Consider the following 16,657-nt stretch of genomic DNA (forward strand, 5'->3'; position numbering starts at 1 on the left):
TCCACACAGCAGCACGACATGGAGCATGCAGGTAATATGCCATATGTACACTTGACTGTTCTGTACACTGTTAGTTTATGCATGTGTAAGGTGTGTCCGTGGTATGTAGCTGTCATCATAGTATGTAATTGTGCATGTGTGATATTGGCAATATCAGCAGCTGATGTGCGAAAGGCAACTGGTGTACTACTGCACTGTATCATATGCAGTATCAATGGCACAGTTGTGCCCACTGACATTAATCTCATCATTTCTGCAGGTCCCTCCAGGGTTACAGCAAGGCAGGCCATCCATGCTGGTGAGTGTGTTTAACAATACCTATAATAGTCCTGATAGTGCTAGTAACACTAGTGTAACTTAGTAGTGCTCTGTGTGTATACTGCGGGGTGTGCATGTGTGCATGTGTGCAGGTGTGTCTGTGCCCATGTGTGCATGTGTGCATGTGTGCAGGTGTGCCTGTGTCCACGTGTGCATGTGTGCATGTGTGCATGTGTGCCTGTGTCCACGTGTGCATGTGTGCATGTGTGCATGTGTGCCTGTGTCCATGTGTGCATGTGTGCATGTGTGCATGTGTCCACGTGTGCATGTGTGCATGTGTGCCTGTGTCCATGTGTGCATGTGTACCTGTGTCCATGTGTGCATGTGTGCATAAGTGCATCACTGGTAACAATGTGTGGACACTGTACACTGTGTTTCCTGTCTTCCTCCCACAGGTTCTGGTGCTGCTCTGGTGTCCTGCAGCAGAGAACCTGAATCTGGTGCCACAGGTACTGGTAATAATGATATCTGTGTAATGGTACAGGAAGGTGTGTCAGGGTCCGCCATTGGTTATCCAATTGACAGTACACAGCTGTCGACCCCATCATTGCGCACAGTCATCCTGCCAGTACATCCTTTGTCACCATTGTCCCTAGGTGATGGACAGGATACAGTGGGCATTGACCAGGGTAATGTGGTACCTGTGGCACATGCGTCCCCACACAGCAGCCATGGGCAGGGTCCTGCAATGGTACCACACAGACAGTTGCCCATGGGTTCTCGTGGGAGCATCCATGGGCGTACTGCCTCTGGCAGATGTGCCCAAAGAGGTCTGTCAACCTAAGCTATGTTTTGGGCTGTCGTGCAGGCACAGTCGCGTATGGAAAGGTACACCAGACAGGGTCTGAGGGAGCTGAGAGCATGTCGCACAGCCATGACTGACAGTATGCGTGACATCGCGGATGCTATCCGTAATTTCACCGATGTCATAGACAGACATTGTGGGGACATATTACAGCAGTTCCACAACCAAATGTCCATGAGCCAGGGCAATGGTGGGCGTTTGCGGTGTCGACATGGCCGTATGCCAGCAACAGCAGCAGCTGGCAGTCGGCGCAGATGACAACAGGCCCACGCATGCCCCCATAGTGCCAGCAGCAGCCCCAGCAATGCTGGGTCTGTGCTATCATCGGAACGCCCCAGGAGACCATGTGCACGTGGCTCTGGACAGTCCCAACAGGGACCTGTGTCCAGTCAACACACTCCTGCTTCTGATGACAGTACCCAGTCAGGCTTAGTACTGGATACGGTCTGTAGCACCCCTGCCAGGCACAGGTACCATGTCCGTGCCCACAGACACTGATCTGTATGACCTGCCAGGTGCAGTCTGTGGCTGTCCACAAACCCCTGTATATGGCAGCCATGAGGTGGAACTGTGTGCGTGCATACACACATGCGAAATGTAAACACCTAGGGTGACCACATACACGCACACACTGCACCAACAGTGCCCCACCCTGTACTGCTGCCCCTCACCAACATACATACACACACATGTCAATTGGTGGTATCAGTGGCAGACTGAGGCATACCTAATTCACACCCTGTGCATATGATGACACTGTGCCACCTCCTGCAATCTCCAACATCATTGTGGGAACAGGTAAACACGTTGCTGATGCACAGGGTGACTACATAGAAGTGTATTAGTAGTATCATGTTGGTAGCAGTACAGTGTGCTGATATGACTGTGTGTATATCCCAGCATGCCTGATGCAGTAACCGTATGAATGTCCTGAATTGTCATCTGCACTCATAGTACGTACCAAAGTGTAACAGCTGCACATAATTGCATGCCGGTGGTAAGGATGTCAACAGATAGCCGCATACATAGGTAGCACAGGGGGGAAGCTAATGCAAGTAGTGATATGCAATGATGGACATGTACAGTAATGGTGTCAAGTTGCCCACAACGACTATGAAATGTGGATGTTTGCGCATGTTGATATGTGTGCAGTACCAATGTAATCCAAATCACAATTAACTATGACATAATATCAGTTCTACCATGGGCATCTGCGCTGTGTATTCCTGGGTACATGTTGATAGTGCCTACATATTTGCATTGTTACTTACTGTTAGTGTTACCCCTTCTTTGTTGTACAATGAACTACTTCCAGCCCTGCTTACTGTAGCTTTGTTTGTATGCATGTTCGCTTGGGGTTCCCTGGAACACTGCTTACACCTGCAATGCAGAGTTACAGTGCTTCTGTGGACTCCTAGTGACATCTGCATAGCGTACGATACGTATGTCAAGTTTACACATGACAGAACATCACTGTCCGTTCTGTTCACATGTACATTGCCTGTGACACATTGCACATGTCTTACCTGGCATTTACCCACGTGTGCAGTCATATATGCCAGTGCTATGAAACAGTAGCAGTACACCCACACATACACACCTTCAGTATGTTGTTCCCCATTGGACCTATGTGTTGGTACTCACCATGGCAATCGCACTACTAGGGTAGCATGTGCAAAGGTAACCTGTGAATCACCTCTATGGTCCAGTTGTGGTTTATGTGAGTCATGTGTCTATGTCACAGCTTCCACATGTATACAGTCAGCCATCACCCTTGGCCAGGAATGTGGGATGCCACCACATAGCCAATCAGGGGACTGAGCTCTCTGAACCCAGTAATGCCATACCCTGTCAGGTGGCATGTCATATTACAGTGACTACAATACAAGTCAGACATAGACATGCACTGACAGCATGCTGAACACACTAGGGCATACGTGGGGACTCAGAATAGCATCCTGCCTGAGCATCACACACCTCCGCAGCTGGCACACAGGCATATGTTCCGTCGGAACAGAGCACATGCCACACATGGCACACACATCCCATGTGCCACACACTCACAGCCTGTAGGGCTACACAACACACCTGCTACAGACGTGTCAGGTACCTGTCTTGGGTGCTGCACTGGGGTCCCACTCAACAGGCTGCATCTGGTGAAGGTCAAAGTGATATGTCTCAGGGGCACTATGGTCCACCACAGAACACATGCATACAGGTCAGTCAGAGGCATGGACACATATGACTCACTCATTGACCATGCCACTATGGCTGACCTGAGACATACCTCCCTGGACTACATGATAGGGAACATAGAATGGATCTCTCAGCATGTGGCATGGGCCAATATGAGCCTGATCTTGGTTGTCAACATACCCTCACCAGGTATGCTACCACTATATGTAGGAAGGGTGTTGTATGTCTACATTCTGCTCAGTCTCCAATGTCATTCATAGGGTATCCGCTGGCTGTCAACATGTGCTTACATGCTAGGGAAGCCACAATGATGTGCAAGGATCATCTTGCATGTGACACCCATGGCCCAATGTATATTGACGAAGCTCCTTGATACACACATACTGCCTTATGCTGCAGGACATGGATTACATTGCCACGTCCGCGGGTATCACACAGGTTAGGACACTAACAGTGCTGCTACACAACACCAGCAGTGTACACCGCAAGATGCATGCACTGGACACTGTCCTCAGCACGGTGAGCTGCAATGTCTGTGCAGTACCAGCGTCCTGATTCATGGCTCACAGGTGTTACCCATCACTGACAGGTTATGCCTCATACCATGCCTGTCGTCCCCTACACATGTAACACACATGGACAGGGGGGTGGTATCCCAAGGCACCACAGATACACAAACCTCCAGGTTGTTGGCACAGCACAAAGCATCAGGGCCTAATCATGTGCAGCTAACAGTGTGTCGGACTGCCATCTGGTTCATAGCCTGGCACACACAACCCTCCCATACACAGGAAAACCACCTATCCTCCATAACAACACTGGCAATATGAAAGTCTCAAGAACTGTCTTTATATGGCTGGACTGCATCCAGCCAAACATTGTGCGTGAGCATTACTGTAGCTACAACACACTAGTTTAAGGGTTCACAGCATGTGGTCACTGAATTGCCGTGGAATGACATGTTACCACTCCCACAACAGGTGGGAACATGCAGCACCTGTACATCGACTACATGTAGACTATATGGCCCAGACCAGATGTGTATCCCCTGCTCTAGGTATTTTACTATATACACCCACACTGTATAGACACATACCGCATGCGGCCCCTGCACAGTAAGACACAGTCATATTGGTATACATTGCAAAAACCATTTATCCACTTGAGGCATGTGTCAGACATGGTAACTACTGCAGGTCACAGGTATTTATGTGTATGTGTCACACACATACATCATGCGTGCAATGCCATTGCTGGTTTAGGCAATGGCATGCATTGTTATGCACAAAGACCCACACAAGTTCATAATGTGTGACACAACCACACGTGGCAGTTGTGGGTTACCAAAACATACCTATCTGTACTCTGACAATGGTAATAGACCCAGTAGCAGACCGCACTATTGGCATTACTGGCCAACTAGCCCTGCTTGGCTGTGCTGATAGTGTGGTGACATCCCCTGTGTTTAATGGGGGAATATGCAGCATCTGGTGTATTGTAGTATTTGCCAAAAGGATCTCTTCTCTCACACACCCACACACGCGGGATTCATACCCCTACCTAACTAAGTCACGACAAGAGAAAGAGACGCATTAGCAAAGCGCATTATTCAGATTACTAGATAGCTCCTCTTCTCTGGCTGTACTTATAGGGTGCTGACATCATCAGTATTTTGAAAGGGTAATGTGCATCAGGTAGTGTGATCTCCTGATTGCCAAAACTAACATGTTTTTCATACGGAAATGCACACATACAAACTCCCCATATCCAAACACACACACATTTGCCACTTGTAGGTTTTAAACCCCCTAACTAAATATGTTATGGCACTTGAGAACGACGCTGTAGCAGGTTGTGGCATTCTGATTACTGGCAGATGTCTCTTCTCCAGCTGTATGTATAGGGTGCTGTCATCATCACTGTTTGGAAAGGGTAATGTGCATCATGTAGTGTGATCTCCTGATTTCAAAAAAGCACATGTTTTTTATACAGAATTGCACACACACACACACACATGCCATTTACAGGTTTCAAATTCTTACCTAACTATATTATGCCTCTCGGGAGAGACGCATTAGCAGAGTGTGCTATTTAAATTACTAGAAGGTTTCCCTTCTCCTGCTGTACTTATAGGGTGCTGACATCATCAGTGTTTAGAAAGGGGAATGTGCATCCTGTCGTGTCTTCTCCTAGTTGCCAAAAGGGATATTTCTTTTATACAGTCTTGAACACACACGAACCCCCTCCACACACACTGCGCATTTACAGGATTCAAACCCCTACCTAACTATGTTATGACACTCGAGATGGACGCATTAGCAAAGCACGCTATTTGCATTACTGGGAGGTTTCCCTTCTCCTGCTGTACTTATAGGGTGCTGACATCATCAGTGTGTAGAAAGGGGAATGTGCATCCTGTCGTGTGTTCTCCTAGTTGCCAAAAGGGATATTTTCTTCATACAGACTTGCACACACACTAACCCCCTCCACACACACACTGAGTATTTGCAGGATTCAAACCCCTACCTAACTATGTTATGACACTTGAGACAGACACATTAGCAGAGCGTGTTATTTGCATTACTTGGAGGCTTGCCTTCTCCTGCTGTACTTATAGGGTGCTGACATCATCAGTGTTTAGAAAGGGGAATGTGCATCCTGTAGTGTGTTCTCCTAGTTGCCAAAAGGGACATTTCCCTCACACAAAACTGCACACACACTAACCCCCCTCATCCAAAAACACACACTTGCAGGAATTCAAACCACTACTTAATTATGTTATGACACTCGAGATGGACGCATCAGCAGAGCGCGCTATTTGCATTACTAAGAGGTTTCCCCTTCTCCTGCTGTACTTATAGGGTGCTGACATCATCAGTGTTTAGAAAGGGGAATGTGCATCCTGTCGTGTGTTCTCCTCGTTGGCAAAAGGGATATTTTTTTCATACAGTCTTGAACACACACTAACTCCTTCCACACACACTGAGCATTTACAGGATTCCAACCCGTACTAAACTATGTTATGACACTCAAGATGGACGCATTAGCAGAGTGCGCTATTCGCATTACTGGGAGGTTTCCATTCTCCTGCTGTACTTATAGGGTGCTGACATCATCAGTGTTTAGAAAGGGGAATGTGCATCCTGTTGTGTGTTCTCCTAGTTGCCAAAAGGGATATTTCTTTCATACAGACTTGCATACACACTAACCCCCTCCACACACACTGAGCATTTGCCAGATTCAATTCCCTACCTAATTATGTTTTGACTCTCGAGACAGATGCATTAGCGGAGCATGCTATTCGCATTACTGCAAGGTTTCCCTTCTCCTGCTGTACTTATAGGGTGGTGACATCATCAGTGTTTAGAAAGGGGAATGTGCATCCTGTAGTGTGTTTTCCCAGTTGCCAAAAGGGACATTTCCCTCGCACAGCCTTTTACACACACAAACCACACTCACTGAGCATTTGCAAGATTCAAACCCCTACCTAATTATATTATGACACTTCAGGGAGATGCATTAGCAGAGCGCACTATCCGAATTACTGGACATTTGTTCTGCACCTGCAGTATTTATAGGGTGCTGACATCTTTATTTCTACAGAGGTATGTACATGTAGTACTACCTGTCAGGTGGGGGATAGCATATATATGCATTTGCAGCCACCTTCGTCAGGGTCAGATATGCACATCGCACTGGCAGGTTATGTTCTATACCATGCTTTGTGACCACAGGACCTGTAACACACAGCACAACCAGTCCAGAACACCACACCCACCTCCAGGACACACACTTAGCTTCCCTGGGAACAGTGCCAGGATATGCAGGTGTTCACATACACCATTCCAGTTGTTAACATCAGGTACAGGCATATTGTGTGTGAGAACTACTCAGGCCTCTACCACTTTACCCTACAGCCACTGCAATTTGTGGGTCCATGTGCTATGGCAGAACCACACACCACAGCCACATGGGGGAATACATATTGCACCTGTCCATCTGCAACGTGGGTACTCACTGTTCCACACCAGAGGTAGACCACCATTGTTGATATCTGACCATACCCACCTTTCCCTGGACATCCATATCCCATCTCCACCCCCAGGCAAGGTTGTCACTGCACACAAACTGTATTTAGCACAAGCAGACTCTACACTTGTGAAGACTGGGGTGGACGACTTCAGAGGACCCATGCTGGGGGACTATACTGGCCACTCAGCATAATCCTTGACAATTGCATTCTATGAGCATGTGTATGGTTTGCATTGATCATGCTATCCCACATATACCCATGACTACTCCACAACAAGACACCTGTCAGGTGTACACCAGCCATATATGAGCCGTACAACAGACAGAGTGAGCTAATACATTGCAGAGCTGTAGCCCACAGAGGGAGGACATCTGTGAACAGTTCTGGCACGGCACTTCATTCACACATAATCATTACAACACAGTGTTGACAGTGGAATTGTTCAGAGAATGCAGATAGGGCTCCCCACAGTCAGTTATTGATGGACACTTACTGTCAGAGATCCTCAGCAACCCTCTTCCAGCACACACCGACAACATGGCTGTGGCTTAGCACATTCAATCCCTGGGACCTCCACGGTGCCCCTGCTTGACAGAGGCACAGCTCACTAGCCTCACATGTTGCCTTCTGTGACCTACTTTACAGTGGCACAGTAGCCTACTGTACTGGGGATGCAGATGCCAAGCACACTCTGGCTGAGCTGTCATTCCCTAGGGCAACAAGCCTAGTATTGACCTCTACACCCATATGTTCAATTGTCGGATGCACAATATTTGTTGTGCTGTTCTACTGTTTGCAGGTCTTTATTGCCATAGCATTCCCTGTTCCTATGACCAACTTGTGTATCTGTGGAAGATGTTTGCATATGACGGCGATCCACTATATCACTTATGTCTCTGTAGTCATTTACTGTGTGCACTAGGCAGATTGCTGTGTTGTGGTTGGTTCCTGTATTGACACGTACAAATACCAGATATGTGTGGCCAACTGCTAAACGGAGATATGGCCTAAGTGTGTGAGCATGCCCAGTTCAGCCTTTCCATGGCATGTTGTCTGACATATGCCTAATTTATCAAAGTGTGCGAGCATGCCCAGTGTGAGCTTTCCATATGTTGCACTCTGAAGTCCACCACATATTTGGGTGTGTGTGAACTTCAACAATATCTCACTTTTATGGTTGTGTGTTGGGTGTCATGTTGTGTACTAACTGGCCAACTGCTTTGTGTCTGCCACAACAGGGATTATACTGTGCCTGCAGGGATTGCATGGGATACTTTGCAGACAGTTCTCAACATACTTTCATAATGACCTAACACTGTAGTACCGTATAGTGTACTGGTTCAGTACTTTCACTGTGGTGGACAGTATCCTGGGCTTTAGTCCTATGACTGCTTGACATCTTCATAGTGAGCACAACAGACTGTGTAGGGGCCAGTTGTGCACATATGACCATGTTGCATTATGTTCTGATATGGACTACCTACACCAGGCTCGTCCAACATTGCTAGTGTATTCCACAACATGGGTGGACATTGGCAAACACTAGCGATGTTCCCTAGGCCATTTCTGATGCTAGTCACAGGGTGTGTTTGTCCTTCGACACACATTGTAACTGGAGTTTGCCATGACATATGTTATGGTTAGTATACTGTGCCTCCATCTACCTTTGACATAACAGTGATACCTAGGGTTAGCCTACCATCTCCCATCCACTCATCAGGATTCCTCTTGAGGGGTGTCGATAAGTGACTCTCTGGCTGACCTGTACCAGGAGTTTACTAAAGAGTAGGGGTGCCTTCTGTGTTATGGATCATTCTGTACCTTGTCCTATGTATGTCAGTGCTGGGGTTCAGGTCTCTCATGTGCATAGCTCACTGCCGTTCAGATTGTACAAGGTGCAGCATGTTCATTGATTCCAGGTTGGACATAGCTTCATACATCAGGCACAGCTTGCCTGTAGCTGGGCAGTATGGCAGTGTGTAGGGCTGCAGTTTGTTTACTCAGGCAACACATGGCATCTGTTCATGCTCTTTGCTACTCCTGGTGGGGTACTGTTGTGGACTTTACAGTTGATGGAGGTGTCTGCTGAGGTATATCCCACAGGGGCTTTTGTATTCAATTGTGACGCTGATGGAGGATGACTGCATAGCCACAGTGACATCCCCTTATCTACATCTGCCAACATTCATGTTTGGGTGGGTATATAGTATATGTTTCTGCGAACACTACAGCCACATGTTTGTCCAGTGCAAGATATCTATCACCTTTTGTACCCAGGTCTCACATTACATGTTAGGTACGTCATGGGTTAACACCTGTGTGGTAATTTATGGGCACTTACTGTATATCCATGGTGGTTGTCTATACACAGTTCTGCAATTAGCTTGCTGACATGGCTATGGCTCCAGTTGTCTGTTTGTAGGTGGCCCTTTTGTGGGTTGCTTGTGTCAGCTGGGGGTCGGATATGGTGGGCTGTTTGTACTCCTCTGCATACATGTTCAGTCACAGTCCTTCCATGTTGGCCTATACCTATGGGACATATATACAGAATGGGGGGGGGCAGGGCCAGGCCTTGTGGGATGCCACTCATATCTGCTTTGTAGTCTGAAATGGATGCAGCATGTCTGACCATGTCAGTTTTGTCCTTGGTCTGGTTTGCAACCCCTCTACTGACATAGGGGTATATATTTAAGCTGGTGAACATATCCATACTGAACTCGTATGGTATTGTCTAGAAGCATGTGCACGGTCCAGCTACGCTGTGTGGACCACATTGCCCTCATCAATGACCTTAATGACTGCTTCAAATGGGTCAAACATGTTTAGGGGCAGGATCTGCAGTTACGACAGCCACACTGTGTAGGGTCCAGTATCAGTAGGTCCACAATAGCCTTCTGTCTGCGGTACATACTGATCCTTTCCATAGCTGTGCAGACCAAGCTTGTCAGGATCCTGGGGTGTTGTACACTGCTCTTTGGGTACATATCCTGTGGTAAGGCTGACATTGGGCAGTAGTGTGATTTGGCATTCCATTATTCTTGGAGTCCATGTTGGCCTCAGCCCAGGACACCATCACATACCTTTGCTGCTGTGTGTTTTGCTTTGCAGATGATGGCTGTTACCTAAGCATCTGCAATGTCAGGGGACGAGCAGTCTGCTGGGATAGATGTTTTGCACTCTGGGGGGGGGGCGGTGTTTGCACTGCACCTATCAGGTTGTATGTTAGCAATATGTGTGTGTGTTTGGTATGTTGTTTGTAATATCTGTGTGATTCGGAGCATATCTGTGGATGCCCAACATGGTTCCTACCATCAGTTAGGTAAGCCTTGTGATTATCCTTAGTGTCCTGTACATTTTGTATCTTCATAGGTTCATGGGTTCATACTAGGCTATCCACCCTAGGGCATTAGTAAGCCTAGCCAGAGTGTGTGTGTCTTTCACCACCCTTTGCTATGTTTCTATTATGGCCATTTATGAATGTCTTCACTGTGCCTCTGTCTGGTTGTGACACAGTGAAGACCCCCAGTATACATGTACGATTATCCATCCACTTGGCAATATTCCTGTTGAGGGGTGTCAGCGAGGGGCTCTGCCTAACATGGATTGTGATCCTGTTTCTGGGTGTGGGGTGCCTCTGGGTTATGTATCTGTCCTTCCAGCACATCTTATTTCATTATGGGTTGAGGCTGACATCTGTCACTCTCACAGCTCCAATGGCTTTGATTTCCTGTGGTGGAGCATGTCCATTACTCCTGTGTTGGACATGGCCTTGTACAACAGACATACAATGCCTCTGTGTAGGCAGTCTGTGACTGCATTCAGCTGGGGTGTCTACAGCCAGGCAGCATATGACATATATTTCACACCCTTTATCCTCTTGGTGGGGTAACTATGAGGTCTTCCGAACCTCTGCAGGTGTCACGTACGGTACATCCCATATGAGTCATTGTACTAGATTATGGGTCTGATAAGGGAACAGTACAGCGGCACAGTGACCTCTGTTGATGTAGATGTGAATCCTTTCATGATACGGTGTCCAATATCGACAATCTTCCTAGCCACATTGCCATTGTGAGTGTCACATGACAGATTACTGTCGACTTGTGTCCCTAGGTCCCTGATTACTCCTTGCATACATAATGGTTTGCCACCTATGTGGTAATTTGTGTGTACCTTGTCTGGTATTTGGTGGGACATTCATACTGTCCAGTGTCTTCAGGATGTCTGGGTGAAGTTCTTGTGTGTGAGAGTGTGGTCTGTCGCATGCTACAGACAGTACAGCAGTTTGGACTACACTTAGGTGCACATGGGTGGTCTCTGCTGCTTTGTGCATTGTTAGTTACCCGGCCATATGGGTGTCTGTGCTGCATATGGATACTCCCCCTCCTTTGATGTTTTGGTGCAGGTGTTGGGGCCATAACACATGATATGTGGTATAACCTAGTAGTGCTGGTGTGCTATCACTAGGCTTGCAGCAGGCTTCTGTCACTGCACAGACATCGATGTTCTTCATAATGGGAAGTGCCTCAGGGGCATGCATATTGCAGTTTACACATCTGTCATTGGTCAGCATTACCCTTATGTTTCCTACCACTTATGTTTTCTAGGGTGGTGGGTAGTCTTTTTGGCCTTGCCTACATACGGCTCTATGGAGGTGGCAAAGGCCTTATCCAGTATCCAGATGCACAGGGGTAACAGGTGCAAGCCATCCCCTGGAACAGCAGCATGGCTTGTCATGCTTGACATCTCAAGCAGACAGACATTAGACCGTCTTGGACTGACAGCTGTAACTGTGCCAGCTGTTAAACATGATCATTCTGTGTTTGTACTGTGGCATCATTCTTGGTGAGAGTTGGATGCTGCACACAGCCAGTGTCATACTGGCCTGGGGTACATACTCAGAGGGATCATTCATGTCTCTTTTCATGTAGACCAGGGAGGTACAGCTCAGGTCATTCACACCAGCATGGACATTGAGTGCATCATATTTCTGCTTGCTTTGGGGTGACCTGCGTACTTGTGTTATGTGGCATTTTGTGGCAGCCTACAGGCAGCTTACTCTACCCTTTCCCTTGTTCAGTCTGGTGAGTGGGACAGCAGTGTGTCTGCCTATACAGACACCTATTACAACTGTATCAGGCATGTTGTTTCTCCTTCTGGCCTGTGACTGTTTGGCACACCAGCTTTGTGTACCATTCGTTGCATGTGCTATGTTTGGAGGTTGTGGTTGCTTGTGGTCTGCTTTGGAGGCTTCTGTTGGTGTGGTGTGTTTGTAATTAGGGCCTCCGGGAATATTTTTCTGTGTTTATGTGTTTGGTTTACAGTTGTGGTGTGGTACTGGGTTTGTGGTGTATGTGGTTACCTTCTCCTCCTGACTAATTTTGACAGTACTGAGTTGGTGGAGCTCAACCTCTGGTTTGGATACATGGTTGCATCTATCACATATATTTGTATTTATTGGGGGGTGTTGTGGTTGTCTGTGTACTTGGGACAGGTGTCACATTGCCTCTGGTTTCACAGATTCTACTTGTTGTGGCTGGACTTAGTGGATTGTATGTGTGGACATATGTTATTGCCATACTACTGGTCAGTGATTACTTCCCTTTTATGTTTGCTCTATCATGTGGTAGCTTCCTCATTCTCTTGCATGGTTTGGTAATGGCTGGAGTCCAGCATGCCAGATGCCTGCGTGTATGGCATTGTGTGTTGTTGTTATTTGTGATTGTATACTCCAAGCATTCCTGGCTGTGTTCATGGAATGCCTGTATAACATGTTCTGTGGTGTGTCCCATATTCTGCACTTGCACAGGGCCTTTCGTGGATTCAACATCAGTTTGGAGGGCTGCAACCTATGCTTTACACATGTTTTTCACTGTGGTATTCTGGCCAGGGACTGGGGTCGGGATGTGTATATCCAGTGTGATTACTCTATGGTCTGGTCTTACCAGTGAGGGATACAGTTCTCATCTTGCCATCCAGTACACATGTTGCTGATTATCACATCCAGTATGCTTACCCCTCTTGTGGGAGTGGTACGTTGTTCCTGGGCATTTTGGTTTATGGATTCTAGGAACTTTTTTCCTACTGTGTTGGTGCTAGTATAATGCTCCCAGTGTGTGTCTGGGTATTTTCAGTCAAGCAATATAATGTGGTTTGGGGGGCTTGATATATTCATGTATTCCAACATAGGCCAGGTGCAGTTCCTGGTATTAGGACAGTGGTCTGCAGCAGGCTATATACTGGGAGGCAGTTTTAGCCATTGGTATTTGACCATGGCTAATCCATGCTGCTTCTTGTTGTGGTACCAACATGGGGGTGTGGTTATCCTTGACATTTATTGCTAGTCACCCTCCTTTTGTAGCTTGTTCCATGTTTTGCGGCTGTACAGCACAGTATGAGGTGTGACCTGGTAGTGTTACGGTGCTGATGTGAGCCTTGACCCAGTTCTCTATTACAGGACTGGTATCTACATTCTCCATACTGTGTGCATTTACACTGCACACATCTTGCTGTTTAGACTTCTGGCATTGGGTACATCTATGTTTCTATCCCTTGTGGTACCTATGAAGGTGGGTTTGTGTTTTGAGACTTACCTATTCAGGGCATGCTGTGGGTACTGACAGCCTTTGCCAGTATCCATGGGGCATGGAATGATAGCTGCATGCCACCTCTAGCAGGTGGTGCATCATGTCATGCTCCGCATGTCTTCTCAGCCTGAAACACATTGGCTCCCCTTTGACTAACTGCATTACTTCAGCCAGTTATTGCACTTGATCATCCCATCATCATTTTGTGGCTTCATGCTTGGTGAGGGTGGATGTTAGTCAGGGTGCTCAGGTGTGCATATAGTACATGGTGTTACATTACTTAACACATGGCATTCATGCCTCAGGTGGTGCTGCAGGGCTGCCTCTGTCGGATGCGCATATTACACTTCCCTATACATGTTTGTGAGCAGGTCATGTCATTTTAGGCATCCATGTTATTATTTGAGTGAGTCAGAGGGGGTATCATTCCCAGGGTTCCTACTGAGCCAGTGTATGTGCTATGCGTTGCCTCTTTGCCAAGGCCAGGGCATACTGGGCACACCTCCTTCTGCCTACTGGGGCAGGCTCAGGTTGTTCCTCCTCTGAGTCATGCTCTGCCTGTGATGGCCTTGGCAATGGTGGGGGGCTGTTTGGCCCAGCCCTATGCTGGTCCTGCTGCAGCTGTTTTCGCAAGATCATATTATGTAGCATAGCACATACCATGACAATTTGGGTACATGTAGTTGGAGTCTACTGCAAGGCTCCACCAGATGTGTCCAGACACCGGAACCGTGACTTGAGCAGCCCAAACACACACTCTATTACATTACGTGTTTGTGCATGCGCCTCATTATGGCGTTCTCGTTCAGGTGTGTGTGCGTTTCTGATGGGTGTCATCAGCCACGGCTCCAGTGCATAACCTGCATCCCCCACTAGGTGTCTGTGTGGGATGTCCCCATTGACAAATGTCTGGTACAGCTGCGTCAAATGCCAGATGTGGGAATCGTGGTAACTCCCAGAGCAGCCAGCACACACATTCATTATTATGCCCTGGGCATCACACACAACCTGGCAGTTGATGGAGGGGAAGCCCTTGCAGTTAATGTAGGCCCTACCCCACTCACCGTCTGGTGTTTGATGCGTATGTACGTGCAGTCTATTGCACCCACTACCTCAGGGTATTCCGCTATTTGCTGGAAGAGACGCATATTGCTGGCCAATACCTCACGGGCATTGGGGAAATATACATGATCACCGACATGTGCTGACTTGGCATCCAGGAGCTGGTGCAGTACCCTGGAGGCTGATGCCTGTGATATCCCCATCATATCGTCAGTTGGTCTCTGGAAGGTACCTGTTGCTAGTATTCTTAGGCCAACACATACCTTGGTTTCCACTGGGATGGGTTCCCCTCTGTTGGTTCTGTGTGTGAGGTGTGGCCTGCACAGCTCAACAATTTGCTGCAGGAGCTCTCTGTCCACTCTATAGCGCTCTACTATCTCCAGCTCATGTAACCCGTGGTAGGTGTCCCTGGGCCTGTACACTCTTCTCCGTCTCCTCACTGTGGGTTGTCTGGCACCATCTGCATTGTCACCACCCTCAGCAAGTCGCCTATGTCTCATTATGACAGCTATGGCAGCCCCTAACATTTCTGCTCTGAGTGAAGCTTTTTCAGTTTTCACTTCTATTAGCTTACTCCTGTCTTGCAGTGTCTCTTAAGAGAAACATCCTGCACTACTGTTTGCAGAGTTTTAAGTGCTGGGCTGGGCTACTATTCTGCCTGTGTAATTGCCTGCTTCTAATTGTTTTCACCTGCTAGCTTCAGCAGTTATCCCTGCTAGCTTCATATTAATTCTGTTGCTTTCTTTTTCCTTTCTGTTTTTTTCAGGGGGGAGCAACGTGCATACCAGCAGAAACACGCTCACAGTGGCTTACATGCTCGCACACATGCTTACATGGTTCAGAATCTACTTATTTGGGTTAAAACGTGCGCACACCTGCACAAACACTGTTACACGTCTACCAACAGCCTCCAACATGCTCAGCCTGCCCTGCACATGCGCACACTAGCGCAAACAGTGTTAAACATCTCCCAACACGCTCCCACATGCTCAGTCTGCCTTACACACGCGCACACTGCCCTACTCGCGCTTCATGGCACGCACACGTGTGCATGCACGCCCAGCAAGAAACTTTGGTGTAAGTAACAGTGTACACCTTCCATGTCTTGACTTTCCCTGACTTATCTAGTGGCACACCTCTTTCCATGATCTGTGTCTGTCATCTGTCATGTTACACTGACCTCCAATGAACTGCATTTCTTTCTACCATTCCCCCCTGTGATGTCACCTATCTCCTACTCTATTCCTCCCCCTTATCTATCTCTTACACTACTCAGACTGTGCTCATTTGCTATGTGACTGTGAGATTCAGTATCCTAACCCTCATTTACATGAGATTGCCTACTAATGCTTAGTTACATGTCTTACACTCAGCTTCCCCCCTTAGCAACCACTACATGGTGGCCATGTTATTTTTGGTCTGCTGGTCCCTGCATTGTCATTCCATGTATTGCATAAAACCCACATTTGTGGGTTTATAACCTTCATTTTTATGTTTTATACAGAGCAGCCTGTTTGCGCAGGGCTGTGCTGGGTTTAAACATCGCCGAAAAAAAAATTATATTTTTAATATTTTTACATCGGGTTACCTTGCCAATGGCCACATGTTTGGCCATTGGCATGCTGCCTGAGACATATGCACCCTTTATTTGAAGCT

Source organism: Protopterus annectens, chromosome 1.part2 (genome assembly GCF_019279795.1).
Source record: "Protopterus annectens isolate FY-2018-M chromosome 1.part2, PAN1.0, whole genome shotgun sequence".
NCBI lineage: Eukaryota > Metazoa > Chordata > Ceratodontiformes > Protopteridae > Protopterus > Protopterus annectens.